The sequence below is a fragment of the Lissotriton helveticus genome, chromosome 11 (assembly GCF_964261635.1).
Source record: "Lissotriton helveticus chromosome 11, aLisHel1.1, whole genome shotgun sequence".
Lineage (NCBI taxonomy): Eukaryota > Metazoa > Chordata > Amphibia > Caudata > Salamandridae > Lissotriton > Lissotriton helveticus.
This window is the reverse complement of record NC_136072.1, coordinates 804,851,894-804,869,666: the sequence shown is the minus strand read 5'-3', so window position 1 is coordinate 804,869,666 and position 17,773 is coordinate 804,851,894. Positions and strand designations below refer to the sequence as shown.

Here is a 17,773-nt window from a genome sequence, read left to right as displayed (position 1 = left end):
ATGAGTACACAGAAAACATTGCAAGACTTGGGACAAAATTCACAGAAGCCCAATTTACTTTTGGAACGTTTTAATTTTTTCGAAAGAAACCCCACTCGGGAAGGAACTGTAGAAGCCTTTGTTTCTGCACTTCACATTAGTACTACAATTTGAAATTTTGGATCCACTCTAGCTATTAGTATAAGGGATCAGTTTGTCTTTGGCTGCAACTTCTAAAAGATCCAGGAACGACTCCTAATTTGCAGAGATCCAACCCCTAGGGAGGTTAAAGATTCGGCAAAATCTATTGAAAGATCAATTATTTCTAGCAAACAAATGGATACTGATTTTGCTTCTCATACTGTTAATGCAGTTCAGGATGCTGACACAGAAAATGTTTTATCCTATAAAGAGACTAATGCTAGGACTGTTCTAAATAAAGGAGAAAGTTTTTGTTCTAGTTGTGGCTCAAAGTTTCATATGAGTAATTCTCCCGCCTGACCTGCTCAAGGTAAAAGATGTAACAAGTGTCACAAGGTCATACACGTTCTAAGAGTATGCAGAGGTAAAGGCAATGCATAAGTTCTTGCAGTCGATACAGAGGTATCACACTCTCATGTTACTAATGATTTATCAAAACTGGTACTCACTTTAGATACTGTTAATAATAACTTCAAACCAGTCAAAGGTTCGCTATGAGAGGCACTTGTTGAGGGTATCAGGCAGCAGATGATGGCTGGTTTTGGGGCCCCCAACCCAATTGTTTCAGATACTTTGTACACACAATACTTGTCTGATTCAAAAACTTTGTTTCCTACAGATGTGACTCCTAAAGCCTATGGGGAACAAGACATTACCATGTTGGGATTTTTTCTTGTACAATTAGAGTGTCTTGGGAGAAAAATTAAAACATGCCGCTTTATGCGGTAAACTTATCATTGGCTGGCAGCACTTAGCACAATTAGATCTAATGTTGGTCCCTGGTGCTGATAATCCAACAATAGTCAATCCTACGTGTGGCTACTATTGTAGACTCATCAGAAGGCATTAAATAGATTACAAAGTGTTATCCAGAATATTTTCCTTCCAAGATAGGTACAATTCAGTGTTTCGAGCACAAGATAAAATTAAAGACACATACAGGACCCATTGGGCACAAGCCCAGACCTTTCCCCCTTTCAGTGAGGGCAGAACTTAAGATGTTTCTGGATAAGTTAGTCAAAGAAAAAATGATTGCTCCCACAAACTCATCTGAGTGGGTGAGCCCCATTGTGATAGTTCGAAAAAAGGGAGGTGATATATGCGTATGTGCCCACTTACGCACCCTTAATAGTGATATTATGGTAGATCATCATCCGCTCCCCAGAATTCAAAACCTATTAGCTAATCTGTGTGATGCCAAAATATTTTCATTGTTAGATTTACGCTCAGCATGCCACCAGGTTACACTTGCTGCAGACTCTGAAGTCTTGACACCATTTGTTATCCCATTTGTGGCTTACAAACTTCTGAGACTTTCGTTCAGTCTAGTATCTCCAGCAAGTGTCTTCCAGAAGCTTATGGATATCATACTGTTGGGTATAACTGGTACACAGGCATACCAGGATGATGTCTTGTATTTACAAAGTCAATTGACGAGTACAATAGGATTTTGTTTATGGTTCTCTATGGTTTTAAAGAAGTTGACATCACCTTGAAATTTGTGTTATATGTTAGTACAATACTTGAATTACCTAGGACATCATGTATCCCTGGATGATATAAAACCAACATTTTCCTTAGTAAAGCCAATAAGGGAGGCACTTCCTCTGAAAGACAAAGATGGATTGAAATCATTCATTGGAATGAGTGAGTATTATTCACGTTTCATTCAAGAATATGCATTTTTTGTCCAATCTTTGTGCAATCTATTTTAAAAAAGGAGAGAAATTAATTTGTGATAAATCAGCTGCTTAAGGTTTTGAGCCTATCAAGAATTTGATTGTTCAAGCCCCAGCTCTTGTTTTTCAGAAGTCTGGGTCTGAATGAATACTGATGGTTGATGCAAGTCGCTAGGGTTGGGCGCAGTGTTAACTCAGAATGTTTAGGGAAATGAACGTATGACTGCTTTAGCTTCACGTCTGCTGCTACGTTCTGAGAAGGCCTATAGCACAATAGAGAGGGAGGCCCTAGCCAGTTCCTGGGCAATAGAAAAGTTTAAAACCTTCTTCTGGGGCACACATTTTACACTCTACACAGATCATAAGCCACTACTTCACATGCTAAATGGGAAGGGTTCAGGCAAAGCATTGGCTATACTAGTGAGACTCTTATCACATCTTCAGGAGTACAATTTTACCATTGCACACATTCCTGGAGGCAAAAATGTCAGAGCTGATTGCCTCTCCAGGTTACCTTTAAGTGATGTTCATGATAGAGAAATTGAAAATGATGCTGAGTGTGTTGTAGCTACTTTGGATGATGCATTGGAATCGTCTTCTGGTGTCATTTCCAAGATTGTCTGGATTGATGACTGTAGTAAGAATGATGAAGACCTCACGGAGAAAGTATTATTGTAAGTAATCTTCTTTATTGTAGGTAAAAGTAGACACCCACAGGTGAAGGCTGCCGCTCAACTCCAGGACTCCAGGCAACTGACTTTCGTTGTCGAGAGTACTGGAATCGAACGGAGCCACAAGAATATAGAACCCTATTAAATAAATACATAAGAAATGTGCTCTCGTGCTGGGTGCAGCACGAGGACACAATGGCAATATACCACAACTTCTCCCTCTTCACAATATTTTAGAAATAAGACATTCAAAATAAAATTGGAAACAAAGAACAAGAAAATTAATTAAATTTCAACCCAAAACATAATCATTAAATCTGACAGGTAACTTTCTACATCGAACAGATGATCCAGTAGTTTGATGAAGAACTTCCTCACCAACTTCAGAAGAAATGGAAGGTGAAGAAGAAACTGTCTGAGGATCTGACTGATCGGAAAAATAACACAATGTAGAGGAATTGTCAGAAATAGGTACATCTAACCAAAAAGACCATTCACATTGATCAAATTGTTCTTCGACAAATTTAGCAAAGAGCGTGCTTGAGAATTAGTCAAGTGAACTAACGCTCTCTTGTTCCACCACCCTCTACTGCCAAGTAAAGCGGATGCTTTCCTGACAGATGTTACTTGAACAGGAGTGGAGAACTTGGAAAGACCATTTGAAACTCTCTTTGGGTTTCTAATAAGAACCCAATCACCAATTTTTAAATCAACTGTACTGAAACATTTTCCTAAATCATGTTTGTTTCTCATGACATTCTGTTTTTGCAAAATTCTATTTGACAAATCAATGTCGTGACACTTATTACTTTCTGATACTCTGCCATTAAGATTAACTTTGACATTCTTTTGGGATAACCACTTGGGACACAACTTGGTATGAACATTCCTACTTCTTAACAAAGAAAAAGGAGACACTCCAGTGGTACTATGAGGAGAGATATTATATGACCAAAACTTATCCTCAAGAAAATCTTTAACGTCACGATGAGAAGAAATAGCTGTCTGAACAGCGTCTTTGACAAGTCTATTAGCATGCTCTACCAAACCATTGGAAGTGGGTGAGTAAAGAGCAACTTTAAAATGAACGACATCATGTTCAATCAAAAATGAAGTACATTTCTCAGAGATAAAATGAGAACCATTATCTGCAACTACAATAGATGGGCAACCTACAATCATAAACAAATTTTTCAAAAATTTTATAGCATTGGCAGAAGTTGGTGAGTCACAAAACATGTGATACACCCACTTTGAGTGATAGTCAATCAACAAAATGACATACTTCATTTCATGAGAAAGTACTTCAAATGGACCAGAAAAATCTATACTGACCTTTTCCCATGGTTTATCTGGAAAAGGAACAGAATGAAGAGGAGTATTCATGAGTTTCCATTTCTTATCCGAAAGTAAACATTCATTGCAAGTATCTATAAAAAACTTTACTTGAGACTCAATGGAAGGCCACCAGTAATGAGATTTGATAAGTTGAGACGTTTTTGTAATACCTAGATGACCTTGATGTGCGAATTTAATGATATCAAGCCTGATATCTGAAGGAGGAACAAAAACATCATGTCTCATTATCAAATTGTTTACCAATGATAGCTCAGAAGAGATCATGGCAAATGCTTTTAATTCATTAGACAGTTTCCTATTCTCTGGCCAACCTTTAGAAATATATTGTGCTACTAGTTTTAAGTTATGATCATTATCATATGCTTTAGACCAAGACTCTTCTGAAATACAGGGACACAACTTTGTAGCATCAAGAGTGGCGACTACACACTCTACATCACCAATTTCCTCAAAATCAGATGAATCATTAAGTGCCATGCGAGATAAACAGTCAGCTCGAAATTTTTTACCTCCAGATATGTGTTTAATATTAAAGTGAAACTCATGTAACTTTGACAAAAGCCTGACAAGTCTTGACGAGGCTTTCCCCAGACCATCTCCATTAAGAAGCTGAGTAAGAGGCTTATGGTCAGTGAATAAATCAAATTCACGTCCCCATATATAGTTTTTGAATTTTTCAATGGCCCATACACAAGCCAAGGACTCTCGCTCAATAGTGCTATAGTGTGTTTCTGAATCTTTAAGTTTCCTGGAAGAAAAAGCAATTGTGTGTTCTCGCCCTGAAACCCACTGTCCTAACACAGCACCTAAGCCAGTCAGACTAGCATCAACCATTAAACAAGCATTGAAAATGCAATAGGTCTCGCAATAGAAGAGTTTAACATTTTCCGTTTTGCAAATGGATGAGTGGCGTTGCATGGATGAGTGGCGTTGCGTGGATGAGTGGCGTTGCGTGGGCGAGTGGCGTTGCGTGGGCGAGTGGCGTTGCGTGGGCGAGTGGCGTTGCGTGGGCGAGTGGCGTTGCGTGGGCGAGTGGCGTTGCGTGTGCGAGTGGCGTTGCGTGTGTGAGTGGCGTTGCGTGTGCGAGTGGCGTTGCGCGTGCGAGTGGCGTTGCGTGTGCGAGTGGCGTTGCGTGTGCGAGTGGCGTTGCGTGTGCGAGTGGCGTTGCGTGTGCGAGTGGCGTTGCGTGTGCGAGTGGCATTGCGTGTGCGAGTAAATGAAGGGAAGCGAAAGAGAGAGAGAGAGTTAAGGGAGGGAGGGAGAGAGAGAGAGAGAGAAAGAGAGAGAAGGGAGAGAGAGAGAGAGAGAGTTATGGGAGGGAGAGAGAGAGAGAAAGAAAGAGAAGGGGGAGAGAGCGAGAGAGAGAAAGAGAAAGAGAGAGAAGGGAGAGAGAGAGAGAGAGAGTTATGGGAGAGAGAGAGAGAGAGAGTTATGGGAGGGAGAGAGAGAGAGAGAGAGAGAGAACAAGTGATACCAAAAAAAGTAAGCCATGCACGAGTGATTAACGAATGCTGATATTTTTAAGCCCACAGCAAATGTTACTTTGCCCAGTGGGAGAATATAAAAAATTGTTTGTAAAAAATTGACAGAGTGCGCAAACCACAGAGTTAATGGCCAATAAAAATAAATCCAAGAGCGACCATGTGAGTTTTAGGCAAAGGAGACGCTGAAGAGCCCCCGCTGCCTTGGTTTAAAACAAGCATTGAGAGCCTGGTGGGTGTTATTTATTATATTGCACACATTCTAAACGTAGTGTCCACAAGAGGTCTCGGATTCGACTCTCGAGTAAACCGATGCACGGTGAAGCAAAGTCATTTGACAACGATCACACATTTTGTCAAGCTGGGAACCTACGATGATTTGAGTGCAGTTTTCTTGATTAAATGTTGTTTTGTTGAGTCACTGGATAAATGTTGAGTCGGACACGCTGAAGAGCCCCCGCTGCCTTGGTTTAAAACAAGCATTGAGAGCCTGGTGGGGGGGGGGGAGGGGGAGCCAGCGAGTGGGAGGGAAGGAGCATATGGGGATGGGGTGTGAGACGGTGGTCGTCCTTGGAAGGAGGGGGGGAGGAGGGGAGGAAGGGCTGGTGGCGCCAAGCAGAAAGCGGGAGAGTGTCAGCGTCTCAGCAGCAGCTGGCCTGCAGAAGTTACAGGGACTGCTCATGCAGTACACGGAAGCGGCCCAAAGTAATGGTTTTTAAACATTAACTTGACCCCACCTGCAATGTCCTGACAACATCGGCATGAGTGCGCCAAGGAAAGTCAGTGTGTCATGTTCACTGTATGTACAAGCAATATTGTGTATCTGGAGCAACTGTCTAGTCAGTCACTCACAATTGTTATTTATTATATTGCACACATTCTAAACGTAGTGTCCACAAGAGGTCGCGAAAAGCACAGGCTGGGTATTTATTTATTGATTGTTATGAAATGCTGTATTGATGGGGTGACCAGACGTCCCAGATTTCCCCAGACAGTTCCGGTCTCGGGAAAAGACGGGAAATTGAGTGTGAATGAGTGAAGAAGGGGTGAAATGGCGGGAGTGTCGTGGAGATGGGAGGTGAAAGATGAAAAGATAAGCAGAAGCGTGTAAAAGAGAGATAAGAAGAAAAGAAGGGGTGAAGAAAGAAGGTGAGGCTGCCAGCGACGAGGAGAGACTCTGGGGGCAGCGTGTAAGACATGGGCAGGTAAACCGAGTGCGTGTGAAGAAAAGTTTGTAGGGCTAACGTGAGTGAGAAGGAAGGGTGAAGAAAGAAGGTGAGGCTGCCAGCGACGAGAAGAGACTCTGGGGGAGCGTGTAAGACATGGGCAGGAAAACCGAGTGCAAAGGAAGAAAAGTTTGTAGGGGCAACGTGAGCAAGAAGATGGAGAAGAGTAGGGCTGGAGATGGGTAAATATAGATAGGACGAAGTGTGAGGAAAAAAAGAAATGAGAGGAAAGGGGAAAAGACGGGAAATTGAGTGTGAATGAGTAAAGAAGGGGTGAAATGGCGGGAGTGTCGCAGTGAAGGGTAGAATTGTTTGAGGTGAGAGCACATAGAGGCTATAATAAGACGGAAAAGAAGGCGGGAGATCGGGTGTGAGTCAGAGGGGCAAAAAAAATGGAAAAAGCTGAAGTAAAATGGAAAGAGTGGGCGAGGAAAGAAGGAAAAAATATAAAAAGCAGATTGCGAGTGGAAGAAGCAGAAGAGAAAGAGCGAAGCGTGTGTTTAATAAATAAAGAACAAGCGGGATCCTTGCGCTGAAAGTTAAAATAAAAAAAACAAGACGGAGGGCATTGCTGTGGGGAGGGGGTGGAGGAGAAATGCACACGGCGGGCAGGGGACGGGGCGGAGCGGGGAGAGCGGCATGTGGGTGTGAAGAAGCTGGGGCCTTTGAAGTGAAGCTAAGCTTCACTTCAAAAGGTGTCAGAGGAATGCGGCTGAGGGAACAGACGGCGATTGCGGCTGAGGGAACTGATGTGCACGCGCTTTTAAGCTCAATGCACATGCGCATTAAGCTTAAAAGTCACGGGCACTGCAAGGAATCGCCACGATTCCTTGCTTGTTAGTTAAAGCGTGGTTAAGCCGCAATAGGCTCGCAAGCTCGATGCGCATGCGCATCGACAGGCGAGACCTAAAAACATCTTGCAGAATCTTGAAAAGGTTGTAAAGCAGGTGCTTCAACAATCATGTTTTTAATTTGAACAAAAGATGTTTCAACCTCATCTGATCATTCAAATTTTGAACCTTTGCGTAACAGGGAACAAAGTGGTTCTACAATTAGGGCATAGCCTTTTACAAAACAGGCATAATACTCCGCCAAACCAAGAAAAGAGCGAAGGGCATCTTTGTCTTTTGGAGGAGAGGCATGAGAAATAACCTCAATAAGAGAGGACTTGGGTTTTATGCCTTCAGAAGTCAAAGTATGACCTAAGTATTCTAAAGATTGAGAACCAAATTCACATTTATCAGCTCTGACTGTCATACCCGAGTTGTTGAGCTTACTCAAAACAGAAGTCAGATGTGATAAATGAGATTCCCAATCAGGAGAAAAAAACAAAATGTCATCCTGATAGGCCTGCACACCAGACATGGACTGACAAAGATGATCCATTATCTTTTGAAAGACACTGGCTGCAGAAGCCAGGCCAAAAGGAAGTTTTAAGTATTTGAAGACTCCAAATGGGTTAATAAATGTGGTAAGATCTTGGGAGGCCTTGGTGGGAGGAACTTGATGGTATGCCGAACGTAAATCGATTAAAGAAAAATATTTTGCACCACCCAAATTGGCAAGAAGATCTTGAATTTTGGGAAGGGGATGGCAGTCAACTAAAATATTTTTGTTTAATGTGCGTAAATCGGCACATAACCTGACCTCGGCATTTTTTTTCCGTACGATAACGATGGGCGAAACCCATTCAGATGAGTCTGATGATGCAATGATGCCATCATTTTTAAGTGAAGTGAGAACAGATTTAAGTTCATCCCTCGCGCTAATAGGGACTGGACGAACTTTATGAACTATGGGTTGAGCACATGCTTTCAATTTGATCTCATGTTGAAAACCTTTTACAGTACCTGGTTGATTAGAAAATACCTTTGGAAATTTATCTAAAATTTGTTTAATATCAGACTCGTGATCATTGACAACGAGACATTCAGAAACAAAAGATGGAGCAGGAGAATAATCCTCAGGAGGATCACCAACTCTTATCGGGTTATCAGAACCAGGCACCAAATAAAGACCCATCTTGGCGAGATCTTGCCACCCAACTATATTGCGACCTTTGATAGCAACATAAATCTTAGTAATAATTGATCTCCCCAAGCATTCTAATCTGTAGTTGAAATACCCAAGCATGTCAATGTCAAATTCACCGAACGCCTTAGGACTGACATCAGATTTAATTAAAGAAATGGAGCTGTTCCATTTCTCATGAAACACCACGTCAGACAAAATAGTTATTGGAGATCCAGAATCTGCCATTACTAGAATTTCTATATTACCAAAAAGTGCAGTGCAGAATGGACCTTTAACTAATTTTGGTGCGTGGATATAATTGCACTGAATAGAAACAACCATGTCTTGGAATTCATCTATGCAATCATCAATTTCAGGACATTCGATGTTGTTAACAGAAGGTCTGAAAGGTTTTTTAACAGATCGACATAGACCCTGAAAATGTCCTATTTTTTTGCATAAAACACATCTTTTGCCAAGTGCAGGACAAGTGGGACTGTGACCAAGATGAGACTTTGAACCGCACCTGTAACAAAAGGGGTTAGGTCTCCTGGGCATTTGCTTAAAAGATCTGTTAACATTAACAACATTAATAGAATTGGAATTATCATGAGAAGCAGATTGAAAAGGAATGCAAGGTTGGTCCTTCTGAAGGGCGTTAGATGTTGTTATAGATCTCTCAATGCTCTTTGCAATGTCAATGGTTTCTTGAAGTGTGGGTTTTTTACAACTCAATAAGCGTTGCTGAATTTTCTTTGAATAGCAAGAAAAAACGAATTGATCCCGGATATATATGTCAGGATTTGACTCAAACTCACATGTCGAAGCCAAAATTCTCAATTGCGCAATATATTCCTCAATGGATTCATCTTCACGCTGTTTCCTCTAAAGAAATTATGTCTTTCAAGCATCTCATTTGGTTCTTCAACATAATGCCTTGCAAGGCGAGACAAAGCTTCTTTATATTCATCCCAATGATCACCTGCATCACCAGTGGGAATAGGAGATCTTGGAAGATTTTCAAAAACATTCTGCGCAGCAACTCCTAAACAGCCATATAATATAGCGACTTTTCTTTCAGGGGTAAATTTTACGGCATCAATTGCAACGATATGATTGGCAAAGGCTCTAACCCATTGACGCCATGGTATAGCTGGTTTGCCAGGAAGCTGAAGAAAAGGTGGAGGTTGCGCAAACTGTTGTGAAGAAGCCATTAGAAATCAAGTTGATTCTTCAGTTTGTGAAAAATTGAAAAATGATTGTTAAATAAATAATTAAAGTAACAACAATAACACGTTAGACTGTATGAATGTATGAAAATTTCGAAGAAATCACATGTATGTGTTGATTAAATTGTTAATTAATAAAAGGAAGTGCAGGCAATGGTGTGCCTGTCACCGATAAAATCATACCTTTGTAGATGTATGCTTGAAGAAATGGTTGAAGAAATCAGAAAAATTGGTATTTCTAGCGTCGATATAAACTACTCCAAGAAGCGAGAAGTAAAATATCTGAAAGAAAGCTGTCTCCGTGTAAAATTGTGTAACTAGGCAACCTAGAAAATGGCCGCCCGACGTATGCGTGATGAAATCATAATCACCGTGGACGTCTGTGTGAGTTTCACTGAACTCACGTCTCTGATGACGTGCGTTTAACGCTCTAGGCTGTGCAGGCTGCTGGAATGGCTTGCGTGTAGAGTTCTAAGTTGCGCAGGCTGGGGTACTCACGGCCTGGATGACGATGTCTGCCTGGAATTCTGGGAACGATCTTGATCCGTTGAGGATGTCGATTATAAAGTATTCAATATACCCGGTAGAAATGGGACAGCCGACAACCTCACAGGTATCTTGCGACTCCCAAGGTTGAAGTGGAAGTAGGCTGTCTGTCGTTTGTTGAGCCGGCAGAGAATGAGGATTTGCCGAGGATTTTTCAGGTGTGTGTCTTGAGGAGGTTCTGGACCCGTTCTCACCAAATGTAGTAAGAATGATGAAGACTTCACGGAGAAAGTATTATTGTAAGTAATCTTCTTTATTGTAGGTAAAAGTAGACACCCACAGGTGAAGGCTGCCGCTCAACTCCAGGACTCCAGGCAACTGACTTTCGTTGTCGAGAGTACTGGAATCGAATGGAGCCACAAGAATATAGAACCCTATTAAATAAATACATAAGAAATGTGCCCTCGTGCTGGGTGCAGCACGAGGACACAATGACAATATACCACAATGACTTGAGTAAAGATGATGTGTTGTTGTTGGTTAAAGACTTTATGTCAAAAGGCTGGCCCGGGGAAAGATCTCTTTCTTCACCTCTAAAATCTTTTGTTCAGATCCAAGAAGAGTTGTTGGTGGTCGGCAGGGTTCTTATTAGGAATGATGTATGCATTCTTCATTCGGCCCTAAGAGATAAACTTATTGAGACAGCACATTATGGGCACTTAGGTGTAGCAGCAAATGCACAAATCTAAAATAGTTTTTCTGGTGGCCATCTTGGACACTCAAGTCTCCAACTGGGTTTACGAATGTAGCACTTTGTTGTCCAACAGGCATTGGCCAACTGTCCCTACATCACTTTACACAGTCCCACTGCCAGAAGATGTCTGGTCCAAAGTCACTTTGTATTTTGCTTGGTTGTTTGAGATTCTTCCATCAGATCAAAAGTTTTTGATAGTCCTTATTAACTATTTCTCAAAATCGGTATATTTTTACTTTGTAGCAGCTGCTTCAACAACTAATGTCATCAGATCTTTACAGAGAATATTTGACATAGAAGGTCCACTGAGGTAATTAGTTACAGACAATGGTACTCACTTTTCCTCGACTCTAATGAAAGAGATTATTACCCTGTACCACTTAAAAAAATTGCAAGTGGCACTCTATTCCCCCACTTCTAATGGTTTAGTGGAGAGGGTAAATAGATTCCTCAAAGAGGGTGCACAAACAGCTGGGGTGAATAAACTACCTGTTGAGGAATTCCTGAGACAAAAGATTTGGGCCTACTCGATTACTCCAGATAGTATCACCGGTATAACTCCATTTTACATGTTGAGAAAGAGATCAACCAAAAGTGTAACATGCCCTGATTGGATTAGAGAGCTTGTAACCAGAGAAAAAGTTGTTGATGTGATTTCAACAGTCTTGCTATGGTGAGAGTCTCTCCAGCTCGGACCCTGCAAAAGAAGTATTATGATGATACACATGGAGTTAAAACTGTAGACTTTTTGCTTGGTAATTGGATAATATAAAAAAAGTGTCCACAGGGTAAAGAAAGGTGAGACAACATTTTCTGTCCCTATGAAGGTAACTAGAGTGGCTAAGGTTCAATCAAAATTCAAGGAAAGGGGTGGTGGAGTAAGAGGGTTGTGGTAAACCGTACCTCTCAAAAAGTCAACTTAATAAGCAAATACAGAGGGAATATTGACATAGCTTAAGATATAGAGGCAATTCCATTTGTTTTGCATAAAATTGACTCACTTGTTGTGCAAGCTGGTCATTCTGGGTCCACTCAATATGGCACTCCTGATCACTCATCTGAAAACAATTTACATGAGTTGGCTCAGTCTACAATGACACAACAAAGGTTTCCTGAGTGTATGGAGTCCAGCTCCAATTTGTGTGAAGCTGGACTTGACTCAGATACTTATCTTGAAAGCAAGCAATGTGATACAGTGGTTTCTGGAAGGCTATTGGACAATGCATCTTAACCCGCAAGGTTAAAGATTTTTATATGAGCTAAACTACTTTATTTTTTGCAATATCTCTCTAGTTCACTTCTTGTTTATTGTTTTATAAGGAGGGAGATGATGTAGTAATGGAATGTTAAGTCTGTCTACTAGTTCTACTCCAAGCTTGCAGGCTCCTGCCAGTTAGCCTGTAATGTAACGCAATATTTACAGTTGTTATGGGCTCAGGGTTCTGTGTTCCTTCTCCACGTTGCCGGCTTCACTTTCTTCAGTTAGAGTTGGTATCGACTGGAGGAAGGAACGACAGGATGTGGGCTCATTTTATCAAAAAAAGAAGAATCCACTTTTGTTATCCAAAGCTGCCTCAGATTTTTCTTTTAATCAGCACCTCTTCAGTGATTAAATATAATTGGGTAATCTCTAACCTTTGCCCTCTTGCATCATTTCTTTCTGAGGTGTTTATAATTTTTCAGTCATTCTTACTCATGTGATATGCAGAAGAATAGAGTATAATAAATAATCCATAACTATAAAATACCAATACTTATGTTTGTCCAACCTTTGAGGTTGGGGGCCAACATATCAACTGCAGTTGAGAGCATAACTCAGCTGGAGGGGAGAGAGACACCTGCCACTATTTCTTTTCTCTGAAAAAGTTGCAGTTTCTTTTGGGGCTTATAAAGTCGGTCAGGTGTGACCCGAATAATCAAAAAGTACCACAACACCTTGTTGCGGCGTGACGGACTAGAAGAGTGCAGCTAAGAGTGAAGACCTCTGCACAGACTAACTAAACCAAGTCTCCCAGGAACCAGGGGATCCTTGCTTCCAATGTGGCTAAAATCATTAAAACAACTTCAGCACCAAGAAGCCTTTTGAGGTGGTGGACACTTAATAAATGTGCTCAGTCGCTAACCTAATGATCATCATCTTGGCCACAAAGCTGCAGAGAACTGTTCTTACTTTCATCTGTGGGGCGCCTACACCATCAATGCCATGTCTGGACCCTTCAGTTACCCATATCTGTTCTATTGTCAGATGTCTTTCCTTTTCACCCATGTCACCAATGGTGTGTCCCTTTGGCTACATCCAGTTATTCTGATCTCAACAATTACAACAATTTGAACTATATGGCTCAGATGTCTTTCCTTTTCACCAATGTCACAGATGGTGTGTCCCTTTGGCTAAACCCAGTTATTCTGATCCCAGCAATAACCGAACTATACTTCTAACTCATCTGGTTCCAGGGATATTGCAAATTGAAGTTGTGGTTGTAACATTTACCACTTCCAATGTGGGAGTGATCACATTTATGGATCCACTGTGATCCCCCAGTGCCATATGTGTGTCCCAAACCAGATAGGCTGGTTATTGTGGGCAGAAACATGTTGGCTAGTTAGTATGAGACAGGTCTGAGCTATTGTTCTCTAGCTACCCGCCTGGTATTGTGTTTTTAGATATACATAGAGTCCTCACTAATAAAGGTGAGAAGTGAGGAACTCTAGGGAATTTTTAGATTTTTGGATCCTGTATTTGTCCACTATTTTTATTTAAGAACTCCCTCCTTCTGCCAAGTCTTCAAGGAGGTTTAGTCCGCCCTGGCATCTTACCAGGGTGGGGAGAGGATGCTGATGATGAAGCATGACACTATTATGTGTGTAAGGCATCCTCTTCCATAAAGGATGGCTTTCCCACTGGACATGACAGAAATCATGCTGTGCCGTTTGGGTGGAAGTGATGCACGCCTCCCTGTAGTTTAGGAAGTTGTGTTCCTTGTGATCGTCTGCTTTTTTGTACTTTGGTGAGCCCCGTACCTTTGTATGTTGTACTTGGTACTTTGGAGGGACGTACAGGAGCCTATCCTCCACCTCTCTTGTTTGTGATTTAACGTGTGTGTTCGTCACGGGAAAATCTTGCCTGCACCTATAGTGCTGGCTCACTTCTACTAGATCTGACCCCACTGTATTAACTTTGAGGCCAATTAACTCCTTAAGTGGTCGCTGGTAGAACTGATGTCCCCATTTAACGTCCACTGCCAGATACCTAGTGTACCTACTAATCTGGATACCAGCAACTCTTGAAACCTTAATTCGTTACTTTATTTTACTTGGATAGAACTCTTCTTGTTTAGGTGTTGGTGTTTTGGAATACAAGATTTTTGGCTGTTCTATTTTTTAGGAATGTTTGGGACCTCTTACCCAATGACTTAAATCTGTTTAGAAATATTGTAATAAACCAGATGAGGCCAAAAGGTTTCTAAGAGCACCCAAGCACTGCCACAGTAACATTGCCCAGAAGGCTCAATGGCATGTAACAAATTAAGAGTAACAAGTAAACAGTGAAAGAAGCTTGGGCTCGTACCTCTACGGCAGAAGGTGCTACCACATTCTGGGCATGTTTTGTATCTTAATTGTAGCTGTTTTTAAAAAATGTAATAGCCATGTTCTTGTTCTTCTCCTTCGAAGTTACTGCACTGCTTGGACGTTGAATTTACTGCTTGGCATATGCTGTATCATGCTATAATTGAGTTTCAATCCTGGAGCAGTCCCTAGAGTAGCCTTGACAGCTTGACTTCGTTACCACTGGAGAGTCAAGCAGCCGAAGGGAGTCTATTGGTTAGCCAAAGGGAACACAGGTGTAATGGATGCCATGGGAGGCAAGTGGTAAATAGCCGTGGTAACCCTGGACACCAAGTAAAGACCTCACAGAAGGGAACAAGACAACATAAGGGGGATCAGGAAATAATTAACACACAGGAGGACAGAGTCATTCAAGGGGGAACACTCTAGCCTGGGCCTCAGGAAGATACACACATGCCAACATATTTAGGCCATTCGAGGAGACAGAAAGAGGGAGAGCTGTACCTGCCTATTAACTTGTATTGTTGTCGATGATGCATAAAGGGGGAGAAAGCTAAAAAATATATACGAAAAATCAATCAATATTTCTGAGTCTCACTTCTTACCTGGGAGAAGTCATGTAGGAGAGCGGCCCGCATTGGCACAGGCAGCAAGAAGTCATAGGTCAAGACGGACGGAGGTTTGTTTAGTTTAAGGCAACTGGACAAAGTGAAACTTCAACTGACAACTGAGAGGCGGAACAGGAAATCATAGAACACTGGGGAAAGAAAAGTTCCTTACCTGTAATATTCATCCTCATCTTCACGTTAGAGCAGGTTGTCTCCGTGTTCGTTTAGTGCCATCTTTGAAGGAGATGAGACTGGAACCTCAATTGAATGTCACCAGGGAGTCCCTGGCGACCACTATGACATCACAATGCCACATGGAATGCAGCCGCTGTCAAACGAAGAGCATGAATGCTAACTTCCCTCTCAAAATGGCAAACAGAAGCCACCATGCTGCTGGAAGAACTGCTTTAAAATCATTCATTTTAATTTGAAGTCAGCCTAAAATCAACAATGGAAAATGTTGTTCTCAGGTGCTGCCAGTTGTAGAAATTGGAGATCTTATTCACAAGTTAGTTAAAGACGTTTCAATTGTTTGTCATTCCATTAAAATGCGTTATCATGTTGAACGTTCTAAGGGTGTTGTCGTGTTCCTTAAATAATTGCCATATGTGTAGGGTCCGTCTTACAGGTTGAGTGACTGGTTGGTTGCATTCTGTGTCATGTCACAGACAAGAGTATGAAATAGGAGTTGAGCATTTCCGGTATTTCTTTTGTTCCTATAGGTGGCAGAGTAGTGACACATACTACCAGGAATTCTGGGCTGCCTGGCTTGTATTAATGTGTAGTGTTGTAGGTCTGATAGTCAGGATGAATGCCTGGCATATGTCTAACCGAGATTCTTTTGCAAAGAGGAGTTAGTTAAATTTCGCGTCTGCAGAGAGAGGAAACGTATCAGTAAGAAACTGGGAACCAAAATCAGCCCAGGCACCAAAGCAAAAATGTTCAAACCGGCCTTACACTGCAGGAGGCCTCGACTAGGGGACATGTTGGTCAGGGAACCAACAACATCACTGCGTATCGAACTTCAGATATGGTCTGATATGATGCTGGTACAATAGCACATATTGAAAGAGGCCATAGTTTTAATGATAAGGCGTCTTAATTGAAAGTTTTATTTACCAATATTTCCTTCTTCTTTTATGGGATTACCTGCTGTATGTAACACATTATTATGATTTTGATAGTATTTGCTGAACTATAATAAACATTTCATCATGTAGCAGCAAATTAACTGACCATTGCAATATAATGTGGTAAGAGGACTTGCAGTCTAATAGATGGTGGTCCCTGTTCAACGTTCTAGTGCTGAAAATTAGGGTCCGATTCACATAGAAGTCTTGCAGGATCAACAAAGACTTCAGTGATCACTGCCAGGCAGGCTTTCTGAAATCAGGTGGTCAGCACCTCGCCCGGGATGCAGAGGCTGTGACCTCTTCTGACCTGACAAGCTGGCTGACAGCCCCTTTGTGGAAACTAATATAAGATTAGTTTATGTATCCAGCTGACTTGATTGTCCACTGCACGCATAACATTAATTCAGATATAATGAAGTGAAGTGGTGTGGCTCACTGGTTAGAGGCGGCAGACCCGTAAGCAGAGGACGGCCCAGGACCAGGGTTCGATTCCCGACGCGGCAGGGTCGTGGACCAGGGTCAGCGGGCTCGATAATTCTCGCCTCGGTGCCTACTCCAGTCAGGGACCACACTCGGCAACTCTGGGCATTAGCTTGCCTCATCTTCACAACGGCCCCCCAGACCGCCGGGGATGCTTGGTCGCACCTTAGAGATACCGATTAGGGACCATCTCTCAGGGTGAGCCAGGACGGGTTCCCCAGCGGTCGAAGCGTGGAGCTCCGCCGGGAGTTGATTCTAGCGCTATATAAACCCACAATTAAATTAAATTAATAGGGGGCACCAGATCACTGTCATTGAAATTTGTATCCGCATCAACTTTGTTAACCTGCACCTCAACAGCTTCAGTAACCCTCAAGCACTCTCCACTTCTTAAGCACTCCATGGCACACCAGTCTAGGCCCTGCGAGGGCTCGTTAATTCATTGCACTGCACAGCTGTGGTACCATTATATAATTGAACATAATGAACATCAATATTGTTAGCGCAAACTTTTAGTTTTACTGTATTTTGATGGTAAGTACGTCTTTTTTTTAAAACTTCGTTAAAAATGCCAGTGTTTTATTGTTTTATGTAGTGTATTAAGGGGCTTATTTACAAGGCTCTCACGCCGCCGGTGCGTCACTTTCAAAATGGGAAAAAGTGACATACCGCGGCGCAAGGGGTTTGTAAATAAGCCCTTAAGTGTTTAGTTTATTGCAAAAGTTTTATAGATGGCAGCCTACCAGATAGTGCAACTGTCTGGTTTTCTAAAGACATTTTGGGGACATTCAGAAAATTGACCTAGGAATGCATTCCGCACGTTGCATACCATTTTCTGTGTGACTCACATTTTCTTGCTTTCTATTTGCTGGCTTTATTTGCTTTAGGCTGTCCAGCTTGAGTTCAT

General features: G+C 41.8%; 1 protein-coding gene across 3 annotated transcripts in view; it reads right to left on the bottom strand.

Moving 5' to 3' along the window:
- Positions 1-15,449, bottom strand: part of LOC144791980 (uncharacterized) — a 426,669-nt gene extending 411,220 nt beyond the window's left edge. Inside the window, exon 1 of one of the 3 annotated variants that reach the window (XM_078666847.1) lies at positions 15,426-15,449. The gene's annotated coding sequence lies outside the window, so the exon portion shown is untranslated. Of the gene's footprint in view, positions 1-3,865; positions 3,883-12,079; positions 12,104-15,425 lie in introns of those variants that run through there. The other 2 variants (XM_078666845.1, XM_078666846.1) reach the window with 2 other exon arrangements.
- Positions 15,450-17,773: the final 2,324 nt, after the last annotated feature.